The sequence below is a fragment of the Fukomys damarensis genome, unplaced genomic scaffold (genome assembly GCF_012274545.1).
Source record: "Fukomys damarensis isolate Sample0158 unplaced genomic scaffold, DMR_v1.0_HiC HiC_scaffold_39, whole genome shotgun sequence".
Taxonomy (NCBI): domain Eukaryota; kingdom Metazoa; phylum Chordata; class Mammalia; order Rodentia; family Bathyergidae; genus Fukomys; species Fukomys damarensis.
Genome location: NW_022900951.1, coordinates 42,559,033 through 42,574,555, shown reverse-complemented (window position 1 = coordinate 42,574,555; position 15,523 = coordinate 42,559,033). Strand labels below are relative to the sequence as shown.

The following is a 15,523-nucleotide window of genomic DNA, read 5'->3' as shown; positions in this document are numbered from 1 at the left end:
GCGGGGCGGGCACCTGGAGGAGGGAGCGGCAGGATCGCGCCAGAGAGGAGCGACAGGGTTGCGGGGATCCGGGCGCGGGGTACGTCGGCACGCAGAATGTTAGCGCGCGCACTTTTCCGGTCTGCTGTGTTGCAGCCCTGAACATTCGCGTGGGAGCTCTTCTGATCTCCAAGAACAAACTTCCGAATGGCCAAATTTCTAATCCTGGGGAGCAGAGATGGGAAAAGGGGAGGGAGGGGGCAGGCTGGGTCTCCTCCTCGCGCTTACCCATGCACGTCGGCTCCACTTGTGTCCCCGTCTCACAGATGGCAAATAAAGCGAGGTTTGACTTTCCCCACCCTCCCAGGCAGCTGATGGAATTTCCAACCCTCCCCAGCGCCAGGACCAGCGGGAGCGTTTATAGGTAATAACTGTCACCTAAGAGCACACTCCAGGCGTCTGTGCTTCCCCCGCGGGCTAGCCTGGGGCGCTTGGCTTATCGAGGGCCTCGGCTTATCGGTTACTGATCGCCCCACCTCACTCGACCCTAGATGCAGGTGGCCCTGCCGACTAGTAAGGAATCCTGTGGAGCAGGAGGCTGTCCTGGAGGGAGCATTTCTACAGGGGGAATTTAAACATGCCTGCTATTTCAGCACCGAGTGAGGCTGAGGCAGGAGGGATTCAAAATTTCAAGTGCTGTCTGAGAAATTTAGCAAGACCCTGTTTCAAAATTTAAAAAAGGAAATAAGAAGGAAAGCTTTAGTTCAGTGGTAGAGTGCCCCTGGGTTCAATCCACAGTACCACAAAGGAGGGAGGTCATGTACAAAGCACTTGCAGTGGTCCCAGCAAAGATCCTAGTGGGCTCATAGTGCAGAACCGCTAAGGATATATGCAGCACCAGTTGTCCTACCTATGTCACCCCGCTTCTGAGCATTCCGCTTTATTTCTAGGCCCGTGAAAGGCCTTTTTTTTCCAAAGGAGGGCCTATTCTTCCAAAGACCAATTTATTGGCTACCCGGGCACTTAGTTCTGATGCGGTTGGAGAAGGAAGGTCAAGCTGGACCCCACCATGACCCCAGAAGATAAGGAAAAGGATTTCTACTAGATTAGTGCTTACCTCTGTGGAGTTAAGGAAGTTGCACCCACTCTTCCAGGGCCGTAGACAACACTCTGAAGTTGATCTGCACCCCAAGGATGGGGATGTAGCTTAGCTGCATGGGGCAGCATAACCTCCCTCTACCCTCTCTTTCCCTCTCCTCTGAAAGAGGCTCTGTTAGGATTTAAGCTGCAGCATAAAGTCCAGGAACAGTACACAAATCATAACCCGTCCCCCTGCCCTTTTCTAGTGGTACTGGGGATTGTACCCAGGGCCTTTGGGCTGAGCTACATCTCCAGCACCCCCATCTATCTATCTATCTATATTTTTTTGTACTGGGAATCTAACTCAGGATCTTGCACTAGCAAAGCAGTCAGTGGCACCACTGAGCTAAATCCCCAGTCCTTCTTGTTTGTTGAGACAGGGTCTTGAATTCAGTGAGTAGCACAGGCTGGTCTAGAACTCACAGCAATCCTCCTGTCTCAGCCTCCCAAGTACTGGGATTAGAGGTGTGTGCCAGCATATCCGGTTTATTTTTTATTTTAAAAGGGGTCTTATACTTCCAAAATTGTTATATAGATTTAATGCAGTTACAATAAAAATGCTAACAGCGTATCTCACAGAATTAGAAAAAACAATCCTAAAATTCATTTGGAACCAGAAGAGACCTAGAATAGCAAAAGCAATTCTGGTCAACAAAGGCAAGGCAGGGGACATCACAATACCTGACTTTAAAACTTATAGTACAGGCCGGGGATTTAGCTAAGTTGTTCCACCACTGCCTTGAAAGAGCAAGGACCCGAGTTTGATCCCTGGTACAAAAAATTATACTACAAAGTTACTGTGATAAAAACAGCATGGCACTGGCAAAAGAACAGACTTGAGAATCAGTGGAATACACTACAAAATGCAGAAAGAACTCCAAACATACTCCGACATCTAATCTTGACAAAGGAGCCAAACACCCTCACTGGGGGAAAGATAGACTCTTTAGTAAGTGGTTCTGGGAAAACTGGCTTTCCACATACCCAAGATTAAGACTAGACCCATATCTTTCACCATGTACTAATCAAAAATCAAAACGGATCAAAGTTCAAATTATTAAAATGGAAAAACTAAATCTGCTGGAAGAGAGAATAGGTAGAATGCTCAAGGACAAGAAAAGGCAAACACTTCATGAACTAAACCCAGACCACATGGGAAATACTACAGAGAATCAACAACTGGGACCTCACCTTATTAAAAAACTTTTGCATGCAAAAGAAACCACCAACAGAGTGAAGAGACAACCCACAGCATGGGAAAAAAATTTTTACCAGATATTCATCAGATAAAGGACTAATATCCAGAACATATAAAGAATGAAAAAAAAAACCCAGCCCCCCCCCAAATTTAAAGACCCAATACAAAAATGGGCATCTGAAATGAAAAGATACTTATCAGATAAAGAAGTAGAAATGGCAAATACATATACGAAGAAATGTTCATCATCACTGGTCATTTGTGAAATGCAAATTAAAATAACACTGAGGTTGTATCTCCAGAAAGAGTGGCTGCTATCAAGAAATCAAACAATAACAAATGCTGGTGGGGCTGTGGGGAAAAAGGACCCCTTCTTCACTGTTGGTGGGAGTGCAGACTGGTGCAACCACTGTGGAAATCAGTGTGGAGATTTCTCAAAAAACTAAAACTAGATGTTCGATATGACCCGGCTATACCTATTCTTGGTATCTTAGCAAAAGAATGAAAAGCATCCTACAACAGCGATATATGGGCACCCATGTTTATAGCAGCACAGTTTATAGTAGCTAAATCTTGGAAACAGCCCAAATGCCCATCAACTGATGAATGGATAAGGAAGATTTTTTATACAATGGAGTACTACTCTGCCAAAAAGAAGGATAAGCTTCAAACATTTATAGCTAAATGGATAGACCTTAAGACCATACTCTTGTTGGTTTTTTTTTTTTTTTTTTTTTGAGACAGGGTCTCACTATGTAGTTCAGACTGTTCTGGAACGCACTGTGTAGCCCAGGCTGGTTGAGACCATACTCTTAAGTGAAATAAATCAGACACACATATTTAATACTGCTTTGTTTCTCTGGTGTGAGAAAACGAAAGTGGAAATAAGTACTAAAACATATAATAGATATTGGGAAATGGGAAGAAAGTGTTCAAATGGGAAGGGGAACAAGGGAGGAGGGAGGGAGAAAAGAAGGAAGAAACAAGAAACAAAAATGAAAAATAGAAGGAAAAAATGGAAACAAAGCTTTTGTACATAGGGAGGGCAGGGAACAATGGGATAAAATATAAATAAATAAATAGGATCTTGATGAGTTGCCTAGGCTGGGCTTGCACTTGTGAACCTCCCACCTTGGCTTCCCTGAAGGCTAGGATTACAGGTGTGTGCCGCAATGCCTGGTGTAAAAAGTACTTATAAAAACACATTCTTGAGGCCTTGGGTTCAGTCCCTAGCACCACAAAAATAAATAAAAAAGCACAATGAAGAAAAGCTGTTCTTCACAAAAGAAACCAGTCTAACCTGGGCATAGTGGTGTGTGCCTATAATCTCCACTATTTGAGAGGCCCATGAATCACAAATTCAAGGCCAGCCTGGGCAATTTAGCAAGACTCTGTCTCAAAAACTTTAAAAGGCTGGGGATGCAGCTCAGCACTCTCTGGGCTCAATCCCGAAACAAATAACAACAGAAAAAAAATCAACATCAGACAATGCTGTTCTGTGTCCCTGATGAATTAATCCCAAAACAAGACTAATTTGTAATTTTGTCTGATCACAATCTCATGAACATTGTCTAGACAACAAAACAAAACAAAACAAAACAAAACAAAAAAAGGCCAAATATCCCCAAAGCTGCCAAACCTGGCTGCTAAGTTATTTTTTCCTGAGGTGCTCCGTGTGGAACCCAGGGCCTTGCACACATTAGGCAAGTGCTCTGTCACTGAGCCACACCTCCAGGCCCAGCTTGGCTAATATGTAACTTCATTATCAGTTACAACTTTAATCTACTCTGATTCACTTCCTAGATGAGATTCATTGAGATACCTACTCATAGACTTATCCTCACTTCCTATCCAGAGCGAATCCCTGCTTTTCTGCTTCCTTTTTATGGAGTAGGTTTGAGTTTTTGAGACAGGGTCTTGCTATGAAGTCCGAATCGACCTCAAACTTGCAGTGGTCCTCCTGCCTCAGCTCCCAAGTGCTGGGATTACAGCATGTGCCACTGTGCTCTGCTTCCTTCAGCCTTCACCTGGACAAACACACACAGCCACAGGGCTAGGAGTGAAATTCAGTAGAGTGCTGTTTTGCGGAAAGGGATTGGTAATTGGGTATTGAACCAAGAGCCTTCCCTTGGTTCAGATCTTTTTTAATGTTTTCATCTTTGGGTTTTGTTTTGTTTTTGTTTTGTTTTGTTCTGTTTTTGAGACAGTGTCTCACTACGTAGTTGAGGCTGACCTGGAACTCACTATGTAGCCCAGGCTGGTCTCGAACTCACAGTGATCCTCCTGCCTTCAGCCTCCCAAGGGCTGGGATTACAGGTGTGTGCCACCGCACCCAGCCTTTTTTAAATTTTTGAGACAGGGTTTGCTAAGTCACAAAATTGCCTAGACTAGGCTCTGTCTTGTGATCATACTGCCTCAGCCTTCCAGAATGGTGGCATTACAGGTGCACCACCACACCTGACTTTACCAGTACTTTTCTAGTTGTACAAGATTCTAGGTTCAAGCTGGACATGGTGGTACACACCTGTCACCCCAGCACTCTGGAGGCTGAGGCAAGAAGGCCGCTGCAAGTTTGAGGCCAGCCTGGACTGCATAGCGAGACCCTGTCTCAAAACACACACACTGGGGCAGGGGATTTAGCTCAGTGGTTCCATCGCCTGCTTTGCAAGCGCAAGGTCCCAAGTTTGATCCCTGGTACCAAAAAACGAAACAAAACAAAAACAACACCCACACACACACCCACCCACACACACAGAGCTGAGCTGAGTACAATACCCAGCACTGCAAAAAATAAACCAAATCCCCTGCCCTAAATCACCTAACAAGCCCAAATCCTATAAATTCTAACATTCTTTTACTAATGCTCCCAGTTTCCTAGTGTGAGCCCTCTCATGTTGCTATGAGCAATAAACCAAGCTTGTTTGGGCTAGGGGTATAGCTTGCTCAGTGGTGTAGCTCAAGAGCCCTTGCCAGCATCACATATGGGCACGCACCCCCCCACACAACATAGAAACCAATTACAGGTGTGTTCCTGAGGTGCTGTGGCTGGCACCTTTGACAGAGTTGGCTTTTTGGAACACTATGGATACCCCTAGTCCACAATCTCCTCATTAAGTTGCTTCAAGCTTAGAGAATAAGTAATACCATTAAACAGACGGAGAAAGTGAGGTCTAGACAGATTGACCTTTTTTGTCCTAGGTGCCTGTAGCACCCCAAGATCTGGCTGCACCAGCTGTCAAGGCTGAGAGCTTTTCTTGGCTGGGCCTGATACCTGGAAGGCTGGCAGCATTGGAAAGGGATGGTGATTCAGCCACTGAGCCCCAGACCTGGCAGGGAGTCATTTCCAGGACACTTTCTCAGCTGTTCCCCCTGGTCTTGCTCCCTGTGAAAGACAACTCCCTCTCATGGAGCCCACAGTAGCCAGTGTACCCGACAGAGGCCTAGAATCAAAATTCAGCCACATGCAGGAAAATTCAGGAGCCACTGCCCTCAAGGAAAGCCTAGCTGAGGGTGGCATTTACTCTCTGCTCTTGTTTCCTTGGCAACATGGCCATGCATCCATAAGCCCCCTAAGCCTTGTGGAGCCAAGCACATTGGGGTGCACATACCTAACACCCACGATTGTGACAGGTCCCTGGCCATGTGTCCCCAGAGGGCAGGTGTGGCTCAGAGCTCAGGATCGCATCTGCACACCCACCAGCTGTGCAAATATCCATTTATCTATCTGTCCATCCATCTCAGGGGCGGTGCCTGTGAATGGCAACCCTCCTGAGGTTTAAGGTGTCCTGTCCTGTCTTTTCCTTTATGTAGTACTAGAAATTGAACCCAGGGCCTGTACACTAGCCTATATCTCCAACCCCTTTTTCATTGTTTATTTATTTATTTTTGGTTTTTTGAGACAGGGTCTCCCTATGTAGTTGAGGCCTGGAACTCACTATGTAGCCCAGGCTGGTCTCGAATTCAACAGCGACCCTCCTGCCTCAACCTCCCGAGTGCTGGGCATATTTATTTATTTATTTTTTTTGAGTCAGGGTCTCACTACATAGTTCAGTAGGGAGCTTAGGCTTGCCTCAAACTTCACAGTGATCCTCCTGCCTCAGCCTCCTGAGTGCTAGGATTACAGGCTTGTGTTACCACACCTGATTACTGTATTTTTAATTTTGAGACAGGGTCTCACTAAGTGCCTCAGTTGCCCAGGTTGGCCTTGAATTTGTAATCCTCTTGCCTCAGCCTCCCAGAGTAGGTTTATAGGTGTGCACCACTATGGCAGGCTTTTTTTTTTTTTTCTTTAAATTGTAGCTGCAGGTTGGCATATGTGTCTCTCTGGGTCTTGAACAAGATCCTGCTGGCCATCCCAGACCTCTAGCCACACACTCTGGGTGCTGGCTTTTTTCCTTTGCAAAAGCCACTACTGGCTCCTCATGGTCAGAATTAAAGGCCCTGCTCAGCTTCCCACTGGCGACCTCTGCCTCGGCCCTCCCTCTACCCTATGCTTCAGCCCTGCTGTCTCTCTTCTACTTCTCAGGGCTGAGCTGTGCTCTTCCTGTGCTGTCCTCCCTCCTCCTCCTGGCAAACAGACATGTCTGTCAGCACATAGCCAAAATGTTGTGGCATAATCAAGTACTCCCTGCTGTGCCCACAGCATTAGTCACAGGATCAGGCCATGAGATGCATGTGTGGTCGCCTCTCCTGCCAGACTGAGAGGCTTCAGGGCAGGGGCAGATAGGGAAGGTCTCTGCTTCCAAGGCTGGATCCCAGCGGTGTCAGGAATGTGGGGGTACAGAGATGAATGGAGGCGTGTAGCCGAGTGCATGATGGGTGGCGGGGCGGCGGCGGTGGTGCTGCATTGTGGGTGGGTGGAAAAGCAGGATAATGACTATTTTAATGTTCTCACCTGTCCCATCTTCTTCCCGGTCCCTCCTTCCAACCTTTTCACACACAAAACATCTGTAATGATCCAGAAGAGAACTCCCTCTTTAAAAAAAATCAGTATTAGAGATTGATGCTAGGGGCTGATCCTGGGTTCTGCCTCCAGCATGAGAGAAGGAGAGAGGGGTGGGGGAGGAAAAAGGAGTAGGAGAGACGGAGGGACCCAGGGAGAAAGGGAGAGGGACAGCTTTGCTTTTGGGTACAGGGGATCGAACTCAGGACCTTCTGCTTGCCATGCGCAGTGCCACTGAGCTAAATCTCCCCGGCCCCTAGGGACAGCTTTGGAGTAGAGGTGAGCTGACAGACTAACCGGAGCTCAGACAGATCCCTCAGAGGAAGGGTGTGGCAGAGCCCAGAGCTCCAATGTGCCCACTCCTCTGGCTGCCTTGGAGCAGTTGGGCCCCTGAGGACTTGGAAGTCTCCCCAGAGATCCCCATCCTTCTGCCACACCAGAAGATTCACTCACTTCCGGTGAGAGCTTTGCTTATATCAGACAGCCTCTGCCAAAGACATGTTTCCCCTCTCTGGGAGTCATTGTTTTTTTTGTTTTTTTTTTTTTTTTTTTTTTTGAGACAGGGTCTGGAATGTAGTTCAGGCTGGCTTTGAACTCATTATATTTTTCTTTTTTTCCTGGCACAGGGAATGGAGCTTGGGACCTTGCGCTTGCGAGGCAGGTGGTGGAACTACTGAGCTAAATCCCAAGCCCTTCATTATGTAACAGAGGTTGGCCTCAAACTCTCAGCTATCCACCATATCCTGCTTATTGGCATTTAAACATGAATTACCTTTCCATCTGTCCTGGGTGGCAGAACTGCTGGTGGCTAAGAGAGATGGGGCAACTTTGTGGCCTACAATGCTAAACCTCCAGCGCATGCCTGTAACCTCAGCTACTGGGGAAGCTGAGGCAGGAGGATCAACTTTGAGCCCAGCCTGGGCTACTTAGTGGCTTTGTCTAGACCTTGTCTCAGAATAAAAAAATCAAAAAGGTTAGAGATGTGGCACAGTATGAAGGCCCTGGGTTTGATCCCTGGTACAAAAAGAATGACAAAAACAAAATAAGATTGGAGACCTCTCAACAGTGGGCAGAAAGGACTAGGTCTGCCAGTGTTTTCCTGACTCAGTGGTGGCCTCCTAGAGTAGGTATGCATTACTTTTGCTCACTATGCAGTTTCTTTCTCTCCTTTATTTATTTATTTAGTTAGTTAGTTTTGGTTTTGTATTGTGTTTTGAGACGGGGGTCTCACTATGTAGTTGAAACTGACCTGGAACTATGCAGCCCACGCTGGTCCCGAATTCACAGCGATCCTCCTGCCTCAGCCTCCCGAGTGCTGGGATTACAGGCGTGAGCCACCATGCCCCGCTATTTATTTTTTGTGATGCTAGAGATGGAACCCAGGGCCTCACCCTCACTAGGTAAGTGTTCTGCCACAGAGATCCACTCTCACCCCTTCAGTTTTATGCAGGATTTGAACTTGTGACCCTCTTACTTCAGCCTCCCTCAGTCCTGAGGTTACAGCCACTGTACCCTGCTTCCATTTCCTTTTGATGACTGACCTCATCTTGCTCATTGCATGTGGTTCTGTTTGGTTTGCTTTGGTTTTTGTTGTACTGGGGATTGAACCCAGGAAGTGCTGAACCACATCCCTACCCCTTTTTATTTTTTGAGACAGGTCTTCCTAAATTGCCCAGATTGGCCTTGGACTTTCAAGCTTCCTGCCTCAGCCGGGATCCCAGGTGTACACCTCCACACTTGGCTTGCATATAGTTCCTGTGGTGCCAGATTATCCTGGCCAACCAGAGCAATGTGTCATCCTGAGTACGGGATCAGGAAGGGTGTGTGACCCAAGCCAGGCCACACAGGCTGATGCTAGCACTGAAGGGACAAACCAGCTTCTCTGCAGCTTAGGGCTCCTCGCTATTCACTGGGAGGGCCTGCTGAGGGCCAGGCAGAGGCAGGAGGTGCTGTGCCCAGATCTCTCCCACTGCTAGGCTGCTACTTTCTCCCCACACTGGCTGGATTCATGTTTCTGCCACTTGCAATGTGCAGTTCCTGGAGAGACCTCTGCCTTCCAGCCCTCTCAGCCCAGATTGGCCATCTTCCCACTCTGCAAGTGGTGTGGCCAGCGCATACCAGTGGGACAGACAAGAGTCTTGACTAGAAGGGACCTCTTAGGCCATGGAATTCATTTCCTGGGGATTAAACGCTGGGCCTTTGCACTGAGCCACACCCCCACTCTTCTTTATTTTGAGATGGGGGGCTCCCATTAAATAGCTAAATTGCCCAGGCTGGGCTCAAAATTGTGATCCCTCTGCCTTGGCCTCCCACAGAGCTGGTATTACAGAGGTTCACCACCAATCCTGCACCATGGTTCCCCTTCTTATCTGATAGACTTGTCTGCGAGAGCAGGGCCTGGGCTGAGGGACTTTCAGCTGCCCCAAAGATGGCTGCACAGGTTCTTAGCAACACACAGCTCAAAGTGCCCCTGGTGCAGAGGAGGAAACCAAGAACCTAAGAAGTGACTCCACCCTGTGCACACTACAGGTACCTACTGGGGATTCACTTGGCCTTTCATTCCTTCCCATTGTCTTCAGGGTACCAGGATCCCCTGGGTGGCAGCATGGAGGTCCCAGAGACAGTAAACCAACCACCCTCTCTTGGCCAGCATGCTGTCCCTCATCCATCACCCAGGGAAAGCTTATTGAGTATCTTCTCCAGAGGTGGTGTAGCTAGGTCCTGCTAGGCCAGAATCTGGAAGGGATCCTAAGCAGACTTTCAAAAATACCTGCCATTAGCCAGCCATGGTAGCACATGTCTAATCCCAGCACTCTGGGAGGCAGAGGCAGGCAGATCACAAGTTTGAGCCCAGCCTGGGCAACTAAGTGACTTAGCAAGACCCTGTCTCAAAATGAAAAATAGAAAAAAGGCTGGGGATGCAGCTCAATGTGAAGGTTCTGTGTTCAATCCCCAGTACTGCAAAACAAACAAAAAGCAAAGCAAAACAAACAAACAAACAAAAAACCTACCAGTAGCTACATGTGGTTGCAAAAGCCTCTGTAGTCCCAGCTGCTCATGAGGCCAAGGTGAGGATTGCATCACCCCAGTAATTTGAGAGCAGCCTGGAAAACATAATGAAAACCTGCCTCAACAGCAGCAATGACAGCACAGACCTAACGACTAATGGCTGCTGTGTATTATTAGGTATGGGGCTGGCAATTTGAAGAGCTCCAGGTTCGTTATTGCACTCAATCTTCTGTCCATCACTGACAGGCAGGAGCCATAATTATTTGCACCTCCTCAACTTGGGGGCTGAAGGATGGCAGTTGAAATAACCTGAGAATAAAGCCCTTTCCACAGGTGTCCCCAGCACTGTGCCCCAGGACGACAATGGGGTGTTTCAGCACTGCCACTGGCCAGGATGGCAGGTGGGGGACTGACTGTGTCTGGAGGTGTTCCACAGCCCCAGGAGCAAGGCAGAGCCCAGGATGGCCCAGGTTTAGCACTGTCTCCTGGTCCTAGTCTCTCCTCTCTGCCCGGTGACCTCAGGTATACTCTGAGCTGACTGATGCAGAGCAAAGATTCTTTCCAAAATGGTGACATCATGATCATACAAATAGAAAGCGAACACACATCAAAGAATTCATCTGGAGGTGGGTGCAGTGGCGCACACCTGTAATGCTAGCACTTGGGAGGCTGAGGCAGGATTGGGTGTTGGAAGCCAGTCTGGGCTACATAGCAAGACCTCAAAAACAACAAAACAACAACAACAACAACAACAACAACAACAACAAGAAAACCCCAAGAAACAAATAAAGAATTTTATTCAATTGGTGGTATGGCTCAGTTGGTAGATTGCATGCTTAGCATTCACCAGGCCCTGGTTTTAATCTCCAGCACCAGAAATAAATAAAACCCCAAATGCTTTTAAGTCAACTATTTACCAAAGAGGGAACTAGTAGTATGTTATAGCAGGCTCAAAAGGGTATCTAAAGAACACACATGAGAGGAGAGTTGAGCAGCTGTCACCAGTGTGGCCTAGTTGGAGTGGTAAGAGGAAGCCAGTCACCCACTTCCCTCCGTCAGCGTGGCTGACTTGTTCCAACAACCACCACAGACACTGGAGATTGCTGCGATGTTCTAGGCATGAAGGGACCTGCCTCACACAAGTAGATTCAAAGGGCATGCAGGGAACTTGTACTAAGGTGGCATCCAGATAAAAGCCCTAGGATAAAGAAGCAGAGAGAAAATGTTATCAAGTAGCTGAGGCATATGAGGGTTTTTCAGATGCTATAAAATGGGATGTCTATGACGGATGTGGCCAAGAAGGATTAAACAGTGGAGGAGGCAGCAGAAGCCATTTTATTGGTCCATCACATTCTGGAATCCAGATGATGTCCTCAAGGGAATCTTCTTGTGGAAGAGACGATTTTCACTTGACTTCTTTGAAGGCCTATTGGAGGTTTTTTGAGAACCATAGATTCCTAAGGAAGGAGAAGCCTTGGTTTAGGCACTTCGTTCTCTGCCATCAGCGGGTTTCCATCCTTTCGAGGTGGATTTTTCTTCACTGGATACAGGCTTTACTTCTTTCAGGTCTCTAGGTCATGAGGGCATCACTTCTTTCTCTCCATGTCATTTGGTGGCAGTGGGACGGGCAACTTCACATCTATATCAAATTCTACTGAAATAGTGGCAGAAAAATTGTGATGAAGAGAATTGTTGAGAATGGTCAGAAAGGGTAGCGCTTGAAAACAGCCAGTTAAGCTGTTAATGATAAATGGTAAGGAGCAGTGGCTATGTTTGGGTAACAAGTAATTCAAAGCACACATTTAACAGACATGTTGAACTACAACAAGCACCATGTGATGATTAATAGGAACATTATTCTTGAAGTTTTTAAATGTACTTGACTTTCAGTGTAATTATACCTAAAGTATTTACAAACAACTCATTGGAGTTCCTATTTGTCCTAGACATTTTTTTTGAGACAAGGTCTCACTATTTACCAGGTTTAGCCCAGGGTGACCTCAAACTCATAGCAATCAAGGGCCGGAGATTTAGCTCAATGGCACTGCACTTGCCTTGCAAGTGCAAGGTCCAGACTTCAATCCCCGGTACAAAAAAAACCAAAAAAACAACAAACAAAAAAATCTCACAGCAATCTTCCTGCCTCAGCCCGCTGGATGCAGGGATTATAGGTATGTGCCACCACACTTGGCCTGTCATAGATTTTTTTAGTTTTTGGGACCACCCTATACGACCATTTTAGTTGTTAAAATTGCTTTTTTGTTGTTGTTGTTATTGTTGAGTGTGGAAGGTTGAGGCAGAATTGTGGCGAGTTCAAGGCCAGGCTAAATTACATAGTGAAACCCTGTCTCAAAAGACAAAAAAGGGCTGGGGATTTGGCTCAGTGGTTCTGCTGCCTCCCTTGCTAAGCAAATGCGCCCGAGTTTGATTCCTGGTACCGAAAAAAACATACTAAAAAAATTTTTTTTGTATTTTTTTTCCTGATACAGGGTCTCACTACATAGTTGAGACTGACCTGGAACTCACTATGTAGCCCAGGCTGGTCTCCAACTCACAGCGATCCTCCTGCCTCAGCCTCTCGAGTGCTGGGATTACAGGCATGCGCCACCACGCCCGGCTTTGAAAAAAATTTTTTTAATGGTAGCAAAGTTTAGTATATGTGCTGCTGAAGTGAGCATGGTAGCAAAGTTTTATTAAAGGTAGAAAAAGAAACAGGGTCAAATAAAAGTAGGGAAAAAAGTATACTGCACAGCATGAGGATGGCCATCATAAAGAGCAAATATAGTGGCTGGTGTTTAACATTGTTGTAATCTTTGTATGCACTTTTTTATTAAACATAATTCAAGGTAAGCCTTGGCTTTTGAGTAGCACTAAACACTAGCGCTCATCTCCTCCCACTGTATTTGAAATGGGAGCCAAGTAGTGTCTGCCTGTTGTGAAACTAGCATTGTCAGAATGGGTCCTCCACAGAAATAATTTCCAGTTTTTCAGCATTTAGTAATGAAAGATACTAATGCATTAATGGTAATACATTTCTGGTTTAATTTAAGGGTGTTTTCAGGCTATGCGTGGATGCTGACAACTTAGTAAGGTTTGGACAATTGTTAAAATATGTAATATTAAGCTTTGATTTTTAAAAAGCTAGCAAACTGGATATTGTCATTTGCTCTTTTTTTTTTTTTTTTTTTGGTACCTTGTGCATGTGAGGCAGGTGGCAGAACCCACTGAACTAAATCCCTAGCCCTGCTTTTTCTTTCTTATTATTTTTGAGACAGGGTCTCACTATGTAGTTCAGGCTGGCCTTGAACTCACTATGTAGCCCAGGCTGGCCTCAAACTCATGGCAATCTTTCTGGGATCCTCCTGCCTCAGCATCCACAGAAGCTAGGCTACCAGTACAGGCCTAATTTTGTTTTCATTTTTATGGATGGTGATCATCAGTCTTGTACAGGATAATTTCTGTCTCTACTGTTTCAAAATGGTCCAGCTGACTGCAAAGATGCAGCCCCCCCATAGAACCAGATGAGCCTTAAGGTTCTGCTAGACCATACCCAGTTTGGGTCACAAGAGCTCCTGGAAATCATTCTGTCCATTGAAAATTTTCCTCAATTTTTCCTATGTATGGGATGGCACCTGACAACTGCTGAGTGTTTCTCTAGCTCAGCAACATCCTAGGCTGAAGCCTGTGCACTCCCCTGGCTATGTTTGCTTTCTGCTTCATCTCCAGATTTCCTTTGCCTTTGAGGATCTGGATGCTGAGGGGAGCTGCAAACTCAGGAGTGCCTTCGGGAACTTTATAGTAGGATGCCCTTCCTGATGGACACAGAGGAGCCCGGGTTATGTTTCTGTCCCTGCTTTCTTCCTTTGGTCAGGTGACTTCTGTCACAGCACAGCTGGCACAACTCCCAGAGGTGCGAACATCTGGACAACCAGACTAACTCAGGCCCGTGTGCACCTGCTCACCCACACTTGCGCATGCATGGGCACTATGCACACATAGACACTGGACACACCAGCCAGAGCCAGTAGGCTCTCCTGCACCTATGCACTTACACACAGCGTGCAAGTGCACTCTGGTATAAACGTGTACTCGCGCAGACACAAACAGGCTAGTGCCTGTGGCTATGGCAGTTTGCACATGGAATCTCATACATGAGCACCCTCTCATGCATATGCACAACTGCTCTTCACAAACACCCTTAGAGGGTATAGGTCTCCACGTACCTGCTGAACACATCTCCACCCTAGTATCTCCATGAGAATCTACACTTGAATTTGTGCAATACACATGTATTACCACAACTGCACCCCAAACAGCAAATCATGCATACACATATACCACATATGTATGCACAGAAGCATCGCAAATGTGTACACACGTGGGCATTAGCACACTACACGCACACACCTTCACATGCTCTGCGATGCACGTGTGTGCACACACCTTCGTGTGGTCATTCACACCCATTTATCCTCTGAGCCTCTCATTCACCAACACTGCCTGTCTGGTAATAACTTCAGCTCCTGCATCTAATAGAATTTTCTATTTATTTGTTTATTTTTGGCACTGGGGATCGAACTCAGGACCTTGGCCCCTTATTTCAGCTTTTGCCAGCTTCTGTGTTGTCATCTAGATGGTGTCACACTTAACTGTTTTTCTTGGGCTGCCCCTAGGCCTGAGAGTACAGCATCATGCCTACTCTTCTGAACCAATCCATGATGGCTCTAAAACCACACATTCTGAGGGAGAATGCCAGGCACGATTCAAATGTGGGTGTTAAGAGGGTGACTCTGGGCAGTTCTGCTCAATCGGCAGTGTGTCTGCGGAATTAGATTGGCACCTAGGGACTCAGCATTTGAATTTGTTGAAGTAACAACTCAATTTGTAACCCCAAACAAAATGATACCTCAAGCAGCAGTAGTGGTCAGGGCCCCCCACTTCTTCAGGTGCAGCCCTGGTCCCTGACCTTATCTGTGCACAAAGCACAGGAGAGGGGCAGGGACAAGCTTCATCTCAACTGCCTTTCTTATAGACAAAACATTTTTTGGTAGTGCTGGTGATTTAACCCAGGACCTCACATGTTAGGTTAAGTGTTTTATCGCACAGCTACAACCCCAGTCTTTTTAAATGTTTTTATATTGAGACAGAGACTTGCTAAATTGCCCAGGCTGGCCTTAAACTTATGATCCTCCTGCCTCAGCCTCCTGAGTAGTAGCTATTACAAGTGTGTACCACCACACCCAGCTTGCCAAGGA

At 46.6% G+C, this 15,523-nt stretch overlaps 1 protein-coding gene and 1 pseudogene across 2 annotated transcripts in view; one reads left to right on the top strand and one right to left on the bottom strand.

The window, feature by feature from the left end:
- LOC117284759 overlaps window positions 1-12,150 on the top strand; it is a 12,584-nt pseudogene extending 434 nt beyond the window's left edge.
- Ftsj1 (FtsJ RNA 2'-O-methyltransferase 1) overlaps window positions 11,064-15,523 on the bottom strand; it is a 17,635-nt gene continuing 13,175 nt past the window's right edge. Inside the window, exon 13 of one of the 2 annotated variants that reach the window (XM_010606394.3) lies at window positions 11,064-11,922. The gene's annotated coding sequence lies outside the window, so the exon portion shown is untranslated. The remainder of the gene's footprint in view (window positions 11,923-15,523) is intronic. The other variant, XM_010606393.3, reaches the window with a different exon arrangement.